At 38.5% G+C, this 14,999-nt stretch overlaps 1 protein-coding gene across 4 annotated transcripts in view; it reads right to left on the reverse strand.

The window, feature by feature from the left end:
- The window catches only part of LOC132689547 (NXPE family member 3-like), a 73,301-nt gene that overhangs the window by 47,972 nt on the left and 10,330 nt on the right, over positions 1–14,999 (reverse strand). For all 4 annotated transcript variants that reach the window (XM_078440433.2, XM_078440431.2, XM_078440430.2 and 1 more), the window contains 2 exons: positions 10,603–10,770; positions 5,936–6,126 (listed from right to left, as the gene is read on the reverse strand). The gene's annotated coding sequence lies outside the window, so the exon portion shown is untranslated. The remainder of the gene's footprint in view (positions 1–5,935; positions 6,127–10,602; positions 10,771–14,999) is intronic.

Here is a 14,999-nt window from a genome sequence, read left to right on the forward strand (position 1 = left end):
CATATCCCCATACAAAGACTTGTGTGCAAATATCCATAGCAGCTTTATTCGTGATAGCTAAAAATTGGAAAGAACCCAAACGTCCACTGACAGATGAATGGATAGTCAAGTAATGGTATATCCATACAGTGGAAAACTACACAGCAGTAAATGGGGAATGAGCTATTGTCACACGCAGAAATGTCGATGAATGTCAAAATAATTATGTTGAGTGAAAGAAGCCACACAGAAAAAAGAGTATGTATTGTATGGCCACATTTGTGTAAAGTTCTAGCAAATGCAAACTAAGATAAAAAGACGGAAAGAAGATGTGTGGTTTCCTGGGGAGGGAGTGGGAGGTGGGCGTGGGAAGGATTAGGAAGGGCCATGAGGAAACTTTCCTGGGTGTTGAGGATGTTAATTATCTTCTTTGTGAAGATTGTTTTCCAGGTGTACATATATGTTATAACTTATGAAACTGCATACTTTAAATCTGTGTTTATGGTTTGTCAATTACACCTCAATAAACTGTTTAAAAATAAAGGGAGCCTCGGGGAACCTGGTGGCTCAGTGGGCTAAGTGTCTGACTCTTGATTTCAGCTCAGGTCATGCTCTCACAGTTGTGAGTCTAGCCCCCCGTCAAGCTCTGTGCTGGGAGCCTACTTAAGATTCTCTCTCCCTTTCCTGCTGCCCTTCCTCCCCTCAAAAAAAAAAAAAAAAAAAATTAAAATTAAAATTAAAATAAAGGGGAACCTCAAATTAGTCTAGTGACTGAGGCTGACGATATGGCAAATTTCTAAACTTTGCAGGAAGATAGGAATGTATCTGAGCTTCCCATTTGAGATCAGAGAGGATATGCTTAGATGAACATTCCTCAAAAACATGGTAAGCAAGAGTTACAATTAGCTTGTTGCTAACTTTACAATTGAGTTCACAGAGAGTGTGATGCATTGAACATATGGCTAGCTTTTCTATTCTACTTTCCTCCTCCCCAGAAGTCTTTGAGATTTGTAATATCTTTGCACAAGGCACTGTTTCTTGGGACATACTTTTATTCTATATAACCACTAGAGATGTTAAATGTTTTTCTTTTCTAAATGGAAGGTAACTCACAGGTCCTGTGACAGTTTTCTGTTTTCCATTAATCTTGACTATTAGAAACTGTCACACATGGAAGATATGGGGTTTGGATTAATTTAACTTTGGAGGGGCTGAGGAAACTACATGCATTGAGCAAGAAGTCATTCAGGATTTAGGTTCTAAAAGGACCACAGCCTACTCGCTGTTCAATAAGGGAAAGAAAAAAGAAAAGAAAAGAAAAGAAAGCAAAATAAATTGAGGTGGAATGTGGGACAAAAGTTTGAATTTTATGTCATTTACAAGTTAATTTTACTTAAGAGAATAAATGGGGATTTTATTTATTAACTAATTGGGGGGTACTTTTGTATATCAGAAACTGTATTATTTGAAAGGTGTTTTTTTTTTAATTCTGTCATTTGACTCATTACATAACATCTGGTTACCTAAACTGGAAAGGCAGCTCAATGGTACTAATTACATTCACGTAGCTCTGACTCTTTCACGTACATGCCCTTGGAAAAGTCCCAGCATCCTGCCCCACCTCTCTACTGAAAACACAGGAGTCTTGTTTCTCAAAGCCCTCTGCTTGTTCACCTTTTCCTTCATGAAGCTCCAAGTGTCCTGCTCTCTCCCCGCATAGACACTCACAGCACATGTTGTCTCTCAGGTACTCCCACCAATGCAGAAGTGTGGAGTCCCCATCATGTGGATATGGCCAGCCAGCAACCCAGGATGCTGTCAACAGTGGAGGAGTGGCCAGAGCAGGACAGGGACTGTCACACATCTCAGTGGTAGAAGCCAGAGGGGTTTGGGCCTGGAATCCCAGGGCAGAATGGGGGCTATGGGGACAGGGCTATAAGGAAAATGAAACACAGTACAGGGCTAACAGTTATAACAGAAAATGCCAGGCACTCTTTTATGTGCTTTATATATATATTACTTCATTTACTTTTTACAAAATCTATGAAGTACTATTCTTATCTCCATTACAAAAGGGACACTGAGGTACTATACATATATAAACGTAATACAAAATGGATAAAAGACTTAAATGTAAGACCTTAAATCATGAAACTACTAGAAGAAAATTTAGGGAAATAACTTTTTAACGTTGGTCTTGGCAATTATTTTTTTGGATATGACACCAAAAGCACAGGCAAAACCACAAATGGACATGTGTGACTGCATCAAACTAAAAAGTTTCTGTACAGCAAAGGAAACAATCAACAGAGTGAAAAGGCAACCTACAGAGTGTCTGCAAACCATATAATTGATATGGACTTAAGCTCCAAAATATATAAGTCCAACAATTCATTAACAAAAAAACCTAATACCCAGTTATAAAATGGGCTAAGGACTTGAGCAGGCCTTTCTTCAAAGACGACACACAAATGGCCAACAGGTATATGAAAAGATGCTCAACATCACTAATCATCAGGAGGATGGAAATCACAGTAGCACCTCACACTTGTCAGGATGACTATTATCAAACAACAACAACAATAGCAACAACAAAATTGTCAAGGATGTGGGGCAATTGGAACCCTTGCACACTGTTGGTGAGAATGTAAAATGGTGCAGCTGCTATGGAATACAGAATGTATGTTCCCCCCTCCAAATTAAAAACAGGATCTAGCAATCCTACTTCTGAGTATCCAAAAGAATTGAAATCAAGATCTTGAAGAGATGTTAACATTCCCATGATCATTGTAGCACTAGTCACGATAGCCAAGATGTGGAAACATCCATCAGCAGATGAAAAGACAAAGCATGGTATGCACATACAATGGAATGGAAGGAAATTCTGTAACAAGAGACAGCATGGATGAGCCTTGAAGATATTATGCTAGGTGTGAGAAACCAGTCACAGAAAGACAAATATTGCATGATTCTGCTTATATGAAGTATCAAAAATAGTCAAATTTATAGACTTGAAAAGTGGAAATGTGTTTGCTAAGAGCTAGGGATGGGGGAAATGGAGAGTTACTAATCAATGCGCATAAAGTTTTAGTTAAGCAAGATAAATAAGTTCTAAACATCTGCTGTACAACATTTTACCTATAATACCGTGTTGTATGTTTTAAAAATTGTTAAGCAGGTAGATCTCAAACTGTGTTCTTATCACAAAATTTTGAAATAAAGAAATTATTCATTTTTGTCAAAAGACACAATTAGTGTGAAAGATAGTCATAACACAGGGCTGGAGAAGATATTTGTAACACACACACAACAAATGAAGGGGCTGTATCCGAAACCTATAAAGAATTCCTCCCAATTCATAGGAAAAAGACAGATGACCCAATTAGAAATGGACAGAAGATACCTTAACAGGCATTTCGCAGTAGAGGAAATTCAAATGACCAATAAATATATGAACAGATGCTCAACAGAATAAGTAAGAAAAGAACGAAAATGAAAACCACAATACATCCACATATTCAAAGGAAGGCTAAAACTAAGAAACAATACCAATGCTCGTGAGGATGTGAAGCGATTGAATCCCTCATATTGTTTTGGTGAGGGTATAAATTGGGAAAGCCACTTTGGAAAACTGGCAGTAAGTACCAAAGTTGAACATACGTATACCTTGGGACCAAGCAATTTAGCTTGTTGGTATATACCCAACAGAAAGGCATGCATGTGCACACTAAGAGACACGGGCAAGAAGATTTATAGTAGCAATACTTAAAATAGTCAAAAACTGAAACCAACCCAATTGTCTACCAACCACTGCAACGATAAATAAAGTGTTGTATTTTCATATACTGGAGTACCGTGAGATGAACATGAATAATAGCTTTACGCTACAATGTAGATGAATCTCACCAAAAATATTGAATGAAGACACATCTTCTTAATAATAAAAAAAGAAGACACAAAAAAGTACACAGTGTATGATTACACTTCTATAAAATGTAAAATCAGGCAAAAATAAACTATAATGTTTACACCTGGAAAGAAGAAAGGGTGGTAGTGATGGGAATGAAGGCATGAGAGAAAGTTCCTAAGGATACTAGTAATGTCTACTTGACTTGAGTGATGATTCCACAGGTGTGTTATCTTTTATTTCATTGAGCACTTATGATTTATATATTTTTATGTATGTTACGGTTTAGCTTTTTTAAAAGGTGGAAAGTTTTAGCTCCAAGAAGTCTCACTCTTTCTCACAGTGAAAGGTTACTCTGGAAATGAAATCAACACTTTCCTTGGAACAGATTATTAAGGAATTAGGGTTTTCCTGCCAAACTCTTTCATACTTTTAGAATAAAGACCAATCTTGCCAGATCAACCACTTAAGTGAAACCAGAAATCCGTATTTTCATTTGAAAGCCCCTACTGTTTAACTATCAACAACCCATTCAGCATTGTTTAAACAGTCCAAACAAAATGTATCTGTACTATATTAAGCCCCAGATCTCCACTTTTGACTTACGGACAAACAGAGAAATGCCTTCTCTAGGAGATATTCTTAGCTTCTTACCATACTCATATTTCCAAAAGACACAGCAAAAGTCACTCCAGCCAATTACCCACTCTCTTTTCAGAAAGGGATTCCCACCCCCCCCCCCACCCCCACTGAATTCCTGGCTCCCCCCCCCCCCCCCCCCGCCCTGCTAAAAAGCAGAGACAACACCATAGATTTCCATCTCTTTCTCTTACAGTGGGATAGAAAGTAAACACTTTTTTTTGAAAAAATTTTTAACATTTAGTTATTTTTTGAGAGACAGAGAGAGGCTTAGCACGAGTTGGGGAGGGGCAGAGAGAGGGAGAGGGAGACACAGAATCTGAAGCAAGCTCCAGTCTCTGAGCTGTCAGCACAAAGCCCGACACGAGGCTTGAACTCACCAACTGCAAGATCATGACCTGAGCAGAAGTCAGCCAGTTAACCGACTGAGCCACACAGGTGCCCCCAAGAAAGGAAACACTTTTGAAGGGTGAGGAGAGCTAATAACCATGGGGAATTGCTTATTTTTTTTCTCCACAGGAATTTCCCTGAAATGATCTCTTCTGAAGGTTTGTGTTTTGGATTCCCTAATAGACCCTAACACCTAACCATTCACCCTCCTCCTAAGGATGATGTTTCACCCTGTAATGGCTGCCCCTGGAGTCACAGGAGGCACAGGTAAGGAGATGGACAGCTTCCCTCAGTTGCACAGGAAGAAAACACAGGAGCCAGTGATGAGAGGCAGTGGAGGCAAGAGAGGTACTCCCCAGAGCCACAAACACCAACCTGACAGTCAGAATCTTGCACTCCATGAATGGATCCATGACAGCCTAGACGTTTCTCTTAAATACTCAGCATGAACCATGGACCCAGGTACAGCATAAAACAATAAAAGTTTAATAGGCCTTTGGAGCATTAAAGAGTGAGTTCACTCTGGTAACTTCCCGAGAGAAGGCATGGAAATTGTTATATGGCATATATGCATGTTCCGTCTGATACTGCCAATTCTTCCAAGCCCTGTGTCTCTTTTTTCTACCTTTCTAAGTCCTAGTTCCTCATCCACTCCCACCCCCCATCCCCTGAATCCTGGAGTCTCACTTTCCGTCCTTTGAAACCAATCCAACTTCCTGTAAACAGGCAGATTTCATTCTGGTGTGCCAAAAACCAATCCCCCACTCCCACTCTGGGTCTTTGCACAAAGCTTGGCTTACCCATCTGGGGAATTACCTTTTTTGCCACAGCTTTAGATAACAATTCATCATATCCAAAACAATCTCACCATCTGTGAGAGAATTTACATTTCGTCATTCATTTGTAAATTTTCACAAAATGTATTTGGTGTTCGTTGTAGTTGTTTTATTGATATATTGTGACTCCATAATGGGAGGACTTTGGCATGACAAATTCCCACTATAGGAAGAGGGTATCTACCTGAGAGAGTCAGAGTGGATTCTTCCCAAGAACAACGATTCGTAAGAATAGCAGAGATAAGAGGCAGCTACTGCTCCTAGGGCTGAGATCCAGATCTTTTGGAGATGACTCAAGTCACGGCCCACTGAATGGCAGAGAAGTCACTGTGGAGTCACAGCAGCAGAACTTGCTGTAAATCTACCCTCTGGAACCTGTTGGAAATAAATCAGTACTTTAGGGTGCTACTGAGAGACCTTCAGGGGGAACCCCACGTGAATGCAAAAAACTGCACCCAGCTCTGTAGGAAACCCACAGAGCACTCATCTAAAGCATTTGCCAGTTACCTCAGCAACCTGGATGTGTTAGGAGCCACACCCACCCAGATCTAGTGTTACACCTTGGACCAATTTTAGATTTCCTCCTTGGCCACTTCAAAACATTCTCAAGCTGCAACTTTTCCAGTGCCCACTTCCACAAGCAAATTTCTGGGTTTTTTTCAATATATAGGGCCATGTTTATTGTAGTGTGCTATGGTTTTATTACGTTCACATCTTTTTTTAATGTGTCATTGACAAAGTTTTTGAAGATTATATCCCTAATCCCATTTTCCCCCTAAACCCTGTGGTTTTCACTGTGTGATTTTAGTAATTTTTAGGAATGCTTATGTTGTGTTATTGCAGAATTGACTGCTTATACAACTCTAGGCTAAAACATTTTAAAATATTGACGAAATGGGTGATTTTCTAGGAAATTTTCAAAATTGATATAAGAAGTTAAAATCCTGAACTTATCACAAATCACAAATGAGATTTTTTTAAGGTTTACAACAATATACTTCCAAGAAAGATGTCAGATCTAATTGGCTTTGAGGGTAAATTCTTTCAAATGTTCTAGAAATAAATCATTTCTATACTGTAAAAACTGCTGCAGAACATTGGGGAAAGTGGAGTATTTCCCAAGTCATTTTATGAAGCTAACAGAAACCTGGACACCAACTCCTGGCTAACACACACAACATAGAAAAAAATACAAAACCTTACATTGATCTCATTTAAAAGTATAGATATAATGATTATAAAAAAAATAAGCAAATCAGATTCAACATTTTAATGATACTGCGACCAATTTGGGTTTATTATAGCATAGGACTAGCTAAACGTTAGAAAATCTATTAATATAGTTTATTGTATAAAAAGGAGAAAGGACAATTCAGATGGATGCAAATCAGTATTCTGTGAAATTAAACAGACAACATTTATCTTAACAAACAAAAGCTCTAGAAAAATAGAAGCAAATACTTCTATATCATGAAAAAATATTTTAAATCTATCTCAAACCAACAACTAATATCAAAGATAAAGGATAAAACACCAAACATTTTTTTTAAGGTTTTTAAGTAATCTCTACACCCAACATGGGGCTCGAATTCACAATCCCAAAATCAAGAGTCACATGCTCTATCAACTGATGAGCCAGCCAGGTACCATCCCCCCCCCTCCAATTTTTCTGTTAGAGAATATGGTATCATTATTATAATACTAAGATTATAAAATGCTTACTGTGTACCAGGCAATATTGCAAGAATTTTACATTTGGTAGTTAAATACTATGATGGAACTATGCCCAAGATTACACGGTAAGGCATAAACAAAATTTCTATTATTCATGTATGATATCATTACCTAAAAACCAAAGGAAGCACCTGAAAATTGTTAGAGTCAATTATAACTCAGTAACATGGCTAGTTATAAAATATTTAAACAAAAACTAATAGCTTTCCCTTATATTTTCCTGCATACTACCAATGATCAGTCACCAAAGTTTCAACAGAAACAACTTAATTTTCTAGAAATGAAGTGATAAAAGTATAATATGTATATAAATTAAACTTCAAAACTTTACTAAATGACATGGAAGAAGAGTTAAATAAATAGACATATGTTCTTGGACAGGAATACACAGTATTGTAAATATGTCCAACTTAAATGCAATTACGATTAAAATTCCAAAGGGGTATTTTTTTTAAGATTTTATTTTTAAGTAATATCTACACCCAACATGGGGCTCGAACTCACAACCCCAAGATCAAGAGTCGCACACTCCACCAACTGAGCCAGCCAGGTGCCCCCAAAGGGGTAGTTTTAATCTAACAAAATAATCATTGGGTTCATCTGGGAGAAAAATGTTAAAAAATCACCAAGAAAATGCTTAAATAATGAGGTACTCTGATATTAAAATGTGTACTAAACTAAAATGTGCTCTAAACTACAATAGATAAAAAAACATGTTATACTGAAAACAGACTAGAGAGGCTAATAATACTGCAAAATCCAATCACATGCTGGAGAGAAAGCCTGGCCTCAGACCATATGATAAAGGCAGCATTTCAAACCAGTGCAGAATAAAGACATTATTCAATAAATGGTATTGTGATAATTTGGGTAAAAATTTTTAATTAAAGAGTTAAAATTTTGATAATAAAACAAAAAACCTATTATTTTTGGAAGTAAAAATTTACTTGATCTTGCATTGGAAAGGACTTTTTATTGTAGTACAAAATACATAACATGAAGTTCATCATTTTAACATTTTAAAGTGTACAATTCAGTGACATTAAGTACATTCATAATATTGTGCAACCATTCCCACTACTTCCAGATCTTTTAATCACCCCAAAGAAAACCCCATATCCATTAACCATTCACTCCCCATTCCCCCCTCCTTCCCTCTGGCAACCACTAACTTTCTGTCTGTATGGATTTGCCCATTCTACACACTTCATATAAATAGAAACATATGATAAGCAGCCTTTTGTTTTTGGCTTCTTTCATTTCCAAACTCATTCATGTTTCAGTGTGAATCAGGACTTCATCACTTTTAACAGCTGAATGATATTCCATTGTATATAGATATATTAGTTTTTGTTTGTCATTCATCAGTTGATGGACATTTGAGTTGTTTCCACCTTTCAGCTATTGTGAATAGTACTGCTACAACCATTTGTGTACGTTTTTCTGTGGTGGACATATGTTTTCAATTCTCTTGATTTATGGATTTTAGGAGTGATTTCCCTTTCTGCAAAAAGGCCATTGGGATTTTTATAAGGATTGCACTGAACCTGTAGATCACTTTGCAGTATGATAGACAGTATGGCCATCTTAACCATATTAAGTCTTTTAACAACCCATGAATATGGATGTCTTTCCATTTATTTAGATCTTCTTTAATTTCTTTCAGCAATTTTTTTTTTTGTAATTTTCCTTATACAAGTCTCACACCTCCTTGGTTAACTTTATTTCTAAGTATATTATTCTTTTTATGTATTATAAATGGTATTGTTATTTAAATGTCCCTTTTAGATTAATTGCTAATGAATATAAAAATTTTTTTTTAACGTTTATTTATTTTTGAGACAGAGAGAGACAGAGCATGAACGGGGGAGGGGCAGAGAGAGAGGGAGACACGGAATCGGAAGCAGGCTCCAGGCTCTGAGCCATCAGCCCAGAGCCCGACGCGGGGCTCGAACTCACGGACCGCGAGATCGTGACCTGAGCCGAAGTCGGACGCTCAACCGACTGAGCCACCCAGGCGCTCTGGTATTCATACTTCTTTAAATGTTTGGTAGAATTTTTCACTGGATAATACCAGTAAAGCCCTCTGGTCCTGGACTTTTCCTTTTGTGAAAGTCTTTGATTACTGATTCAATCTCCTAACTTGTTATAGGTCTATTCAGATTTTTTATTTCCTCTTGAATCAGTTTTGGTACATTGTTTCTAGGAATTTGTCCATTTCATCTAGATTATTTAATTTGTTGGCAACTATTCAGAATATTCTTACAATCTTTTTCTTTTTCCTGTAAGGTCAATAGTAATGTTATCTGAAACTCATTTCTGATTTTATTTATTTGAGTCTTCTTTGTTTCATAGTCAGTTGGGCTAAAAATTTGTTGATTTTGTTGATGTTTTTAAGGAACCAACTTTTGGTTTAATGGATTTTCCCTATTATTTTGAATTCTCTACTACTTTATTTTGTATTCTCTATCTCCACTCTAATGTTTATTATATCCTTCCTTCTGTTCTCTTTAGGTTTAGTTTGCTCTTTTTCTAGTGTGTGTGGGGGGGGGGGTGGTTGGGGGGGTACTTTCTAAGCCTGACACTGAAGGGCAAAATCATAAAAAACTTGACAGCTTAATTACAAGAAAAAAAACTTAACTTGTACATCAAAAAACACAGGAATTGGGGCGCCTGGGTGGCTCAGTCGGTTAAGTGTCCGACTTCAGCTCAGGTCATGATCTCGTGGTTTGTGAGTTCGAGCCCCACATCAGGCTCTGTGCTGATAGCTTGGAACCTGGAACCTGCTTCGGATTCTGTGTCTCCCTCTCTCTCTGCCCCTCCCCTGCTCATGCTCTGTCTCACTCTGTCTCTCAAAAATAAATAAATGTTTAAAAAATTAAAAAAAAAACACAGGAATAAAAGACAAAAAGCAAACTGAAAAAAACATTTGAAACCCGAGTCAGACAAAGGTTAACATTCTAACAGCTCCTACAAACAGTAAAATGAACATCTTAGCAGAAAAGTGAGCAATAGACAGGCTTAAGAAAAAGAGTAAAAGAAAAATCACCCTAATGGTTACTAAACATATAATTAAACCCTCAATCATAATTGTAAAAGAAATTAAAATAGGGGCACCTGAATCTCAATCAGTTAAGCGTTCAACTCCTGGTTTTGGTTCAGGTCATGATCTCACAGTTCATGGGATGGAGGCCCACATCAGGCTCTTTGGTGACAGCATGGAGTCTGCTTGGGATTCTCTCTCCTCTCTCTCTCTCTGCTCCTACCCCTACTCTGTCTCTGTCTCTGAAAATAAATAAACATTTAAAAAAATTTTAAAAGATATTAAAAAAAGACATAATATTTTTCTGTTTTTTTATTGAAGTGAAATTCACATAACACAAAATTAATCATTTTAAAGTGAGCAATTCAGTGGCATTTAGTACTTTCACAGTGTTATGTAACTACCACATCCATCTAGTTCCAAAACATTTTCTTCACCCCAAAAGGAAAGCTAGTACCCATTAAGCAGTTACTCCTCACCCCCCTCCTCCCAGCTGTTAGCACCACCAATATATATATTTTTCCACCAAAGAGAAAATAAAACAGTGATAACTCACATATCGGTATATCAGAATCACCTGGGGAGCCTCAAAAATTCCAATGCTGAAGGTCACATCCCAGACCAATTAAATCAGAATCTTTGGGAGTGGGACCAGGGTATCAGTATTTTTTAAGGTTCCCCACATGATTCCTATGTATAGGCAAAGTTGAGAATCACTAATTTAAAAGGAGGATAATATCTAACATTAATTCAAGTGAGAGTATATCCTAGTATAGGGTGCTGTGTAATTTGTGCAACTTTTTGAAAGAGCTGTCTGGCAGTAATAATAGCTCACATTTATTGAGCTCTTATCATGTTCCAGACACTAGGCTAAGTGTGTTATTAGTTCTTTCAATCCTCACAGCTGCCCATGAAGCAGTATGCTATCACCTTCATTTTATAGATGCAGAAAACAGAGTTACAGAGGGACTAAATGATGTAACTAAATTACAGAGCATATAAGTGTTTTTAATACATGCTTTTGCCACTACTCTACACTGTGGACTGCCATCCTTTAAAATGCTCCTTCTAGAAAGTTATCCTATCTAGAAAGTGCATATCCTGGATATGCACAAGAAATTTCAGTCCATGCTGTTTAAAAATGAAAATTGAAAACAATTTAAATAACCAGGTGTACAATAGGAAATTATTAAATTACATAAATTAAATGACTGAATATTAGGTAGTTTTATTTTTTTATTCTATTCTATTCTACTCTATTTTATTATTTTAGTAAGCTTCATGCTCAGCATGGAGCCCAAACTCATGACCCTGAGATCAAGAGTCAGACAGCCAACCAACTAAGCCACCCAGGTACCCCCTAGGTAGCTCTTTTAAATGGGTAGTTGAATATATGTGTGTACATAGTTGAATTTTCGGTAGGCCAAAAAATCAAATAGTATGCACAATCTCTCTCTCTCTCCCTCTGTCTCCCTCTCTCTCTCTCCCTCTCTCTCTCTCTATATATATGTATACGTATATATACGTGGAGCCTGCTTTGGATTCTCTCTCTCCCTCTGCCCCTCTCCCTGACTTGTTCTCTTTCTCTCTAAGAAATAAAATAAGTTTAAAGGGGGGGGTCTCATCCCAAGCACTTCCCAACCCTCAGCTAGTCGCCCTTTGCTTCTCTCTTCCTTTCATTCCCCCCCCGCCCCCCCCAGCTCTCCTCCTCTCCATTCCTTCTCCTTTGATCTCCTTTCCCTTCTACCCTTTACCACTCTGGGCCCTCAGTGCATTTGGAGGCAGAAAGTTCAAAGACAGCAGCAGGAATTGTGCAGGAGTGCATGGCTGCCTGCCTGGTGGGGGCAAAAAGGGGCATGGGAGGTGGTGAACGGGGTCCCCACCAAGAACAACTCTTGGCTGTTTGCACCACGTACACACTTGGTTGGGAGGAAATGAAATAAAGCACAAGGAAACAAAAATGAAAGCAACAGGCACAGAATTTGTGGCAGGGTTTTCCAAATAAAGAGGCAAGAGGGAATCTGTGTCCATGTTTACAATTTTTTTTTAAGTTTATTTAGAGAGGGGGAGAGAGAGAGAGAGAGAGAGAGAGAGAGAGAGAGAGAGAGAGAGATTGAGCATGAGCAGGGAAGGGGCAGAGAGAGAGGGAAAGAGAGAGAATCCTAAGCCGGTTCTGACAGGGTCTGACGGGGGTTAGATCCCATGACCCTGCAATCGTGACCTGAGTTGAAATCAAGAGTTGGACGCTTAACTGACTGAGCCACGCAGGCACCCCTCATGTTTATAAATTTTTTTTTTTACTTAAAAAAATCCTTATTACAATAAAGTGACATTAGACATTTTATGATTTTTAGAAATATAGCCACAAATCTGTAAATGTAAATCTGTCCTTAAACCATCCGTGTCACTTTTTTTTTATAATTTAACTTTATTTTTTATTTTTTAAAATTTACTTCCAAATTAGTATATAGTGAAGCAGTGATTTCATGTTTATAATTTTTTAACTCAAGGAAACAAAGTGGGTCTGAGATATGGATTGTGAGAAAGTGGAAGTCTCCCTCCCTCCTGCCAGAGTCTTGAGCAGCCTGTCAGAGTAATTCAGGGCTATGCCCCCAACCAGCCCCAGGACCTCTCCCAGTCGTGACTGGCAGGACCAACTACAACATGTGGGGGCCCTGTACAAAATGAAAATGTGGGGCCCTTTGTTCAAAAATTATTACAAATTTCAAGATGGGGACAGCACAGCATTAAACCCAGCACAGGCCCTTCTGAGCACGGGACCCTGTGTGACTGTACAGTTTGAGCACCCATGAAGTCAGCTCTGATGAAAAGCAATAGTAATATGGACAGGACTGACAACACACAGGAACTGACCCAGGCAGTAGAGTAAATGACAGTCACAAAGGAAATTAGGCAGTGGGGTCTGTGAACTATCTGAAGTATTTAAAATATTTAGTAGAAGGGCACTTGGGTGGCTCAGTCGGTTAAGCAACTGATTTTGGCTCAGGTCATGATCTCACGGTTTGTGAGTTTGAGCCCCACATCAGGCTCTGTGCTGACAGCTCGGAGCCTGGAGCCTGCTTCAGATTCTGTGTCTACCTCTCTCTCTGCCCTCCCCTTTTGCACTCCGTCTCTCTCTCTCTCTCTCTCTCTCAAAATAAATAAACATTAAAAAAATTTTTTTTAATGAAATACTTAGTAGAAATGGATGTTGAAGGTATCCAATGATACTGGAAACAGAAATGAAAAATTTTAATAAATTTGAAACAAAAATGGGGGAAAGGTTACATCATATCATAATGTTGTAAAAAGAGACTAAAAATAGGGTGTCTCAGTCCTGACTGCTGTACCAAAGTACCATAGCCTGGGTGGCTCATATACAACAGAAATTTAGTTCTGGAGCCTGGAAGTCCAAGATCAGAGTGCCAGGATGGTCAGGTTCTGGTGAAAGCCCTCTTTTGAGTTGAGACTGCTGACTTCTAGTTTTATCCTCATGTGGTAGAGAAAAGAGACAAGAAGGAAGCTCTCCCCAGTCTCTTCTTATTGTGGCCCTAATCCCACTCACAGGGCTCCACCCTCAGGACCCCATCACCTCCCAAAGGCTCTACCTACTACCATCACATTTGGAGTTAGGATTGCAACATATAAAAGGGGGTGAGGGGAGACATTTAGTCCATAACAAAGGGGGTCATTGGTGATGAAAACGTTAAAGAATCATGAAATAATATTAACTCATATCTTCATTACAATCTAATCAACTTGGGAAGAGTTTTCAAGGGAAAAGTCAGAATCAGAAAGGACTCTCTCCCATGTCCAACCCAGGAAAGTTCTCCTTGATGGGTCCAACCCCCTCTGTCCCTGAGACGATTTAGAACTTGGTTGAACCCCATGATCTAGCATACACCCCTCTGGGTTCATATTACCATCCCACCTCCATCTTAGCCCCTTTCTGGTCTCCCACCCTTCCTCTCTTTGGAGTATCTGCCAAGACTTGCCCAGGCCTTTATTCTTTCTGCAGTGGCTACATTGTCATTTATTTGAGGAGAGAAAAGAAAGGGTCATCAAATTTGGCTTCCTTACCTCTCATGGGTGGTTTTATGGTAAGGGAGGTGGGGATGATGGAGAGGGAGGGGTAATTGGGAAAGAGATGATACTGGATTTGTGGACCTGAATTTTATTTGATTTTGTTTTGCCTAATTTTGAGAAAATAAAGCCCCAGTTTATGAACATAATCTTAGTTTGCAAGGCAAGGGGCTAAATTCTAATGACAGCCCTGAGCTGAGGTTTGAGGGACTGAATAGAGAATGAGGATGAGCTGATATTTTCAAATACAAGTAATACAGGGCTGTAACTCCACAAATGCAAGAAATTGTTCTTTAACAAGTCCACAGTGGTGCCAACTGGACTCCCATCCATTCAGGCCCTATAGGATCATGTGCACCAGGAGCTCTGGGAATTTACACATCTCCAT

The sequence above is a fragment of the Panthera onca genome, chromosome E3 (genome assembly GCF_046562875.1).
Source record: "Panthera onca isolate mPanOnc1 chromosome E3, mPanOnc1 haplotype 2, whole genome shotgun sequence".
Taxonomy (NCBI): Eukaryota; Metazoa; Chordata; class Mammalia; order Carnivora; family Felidae; genus Panthera; species Panthera onca.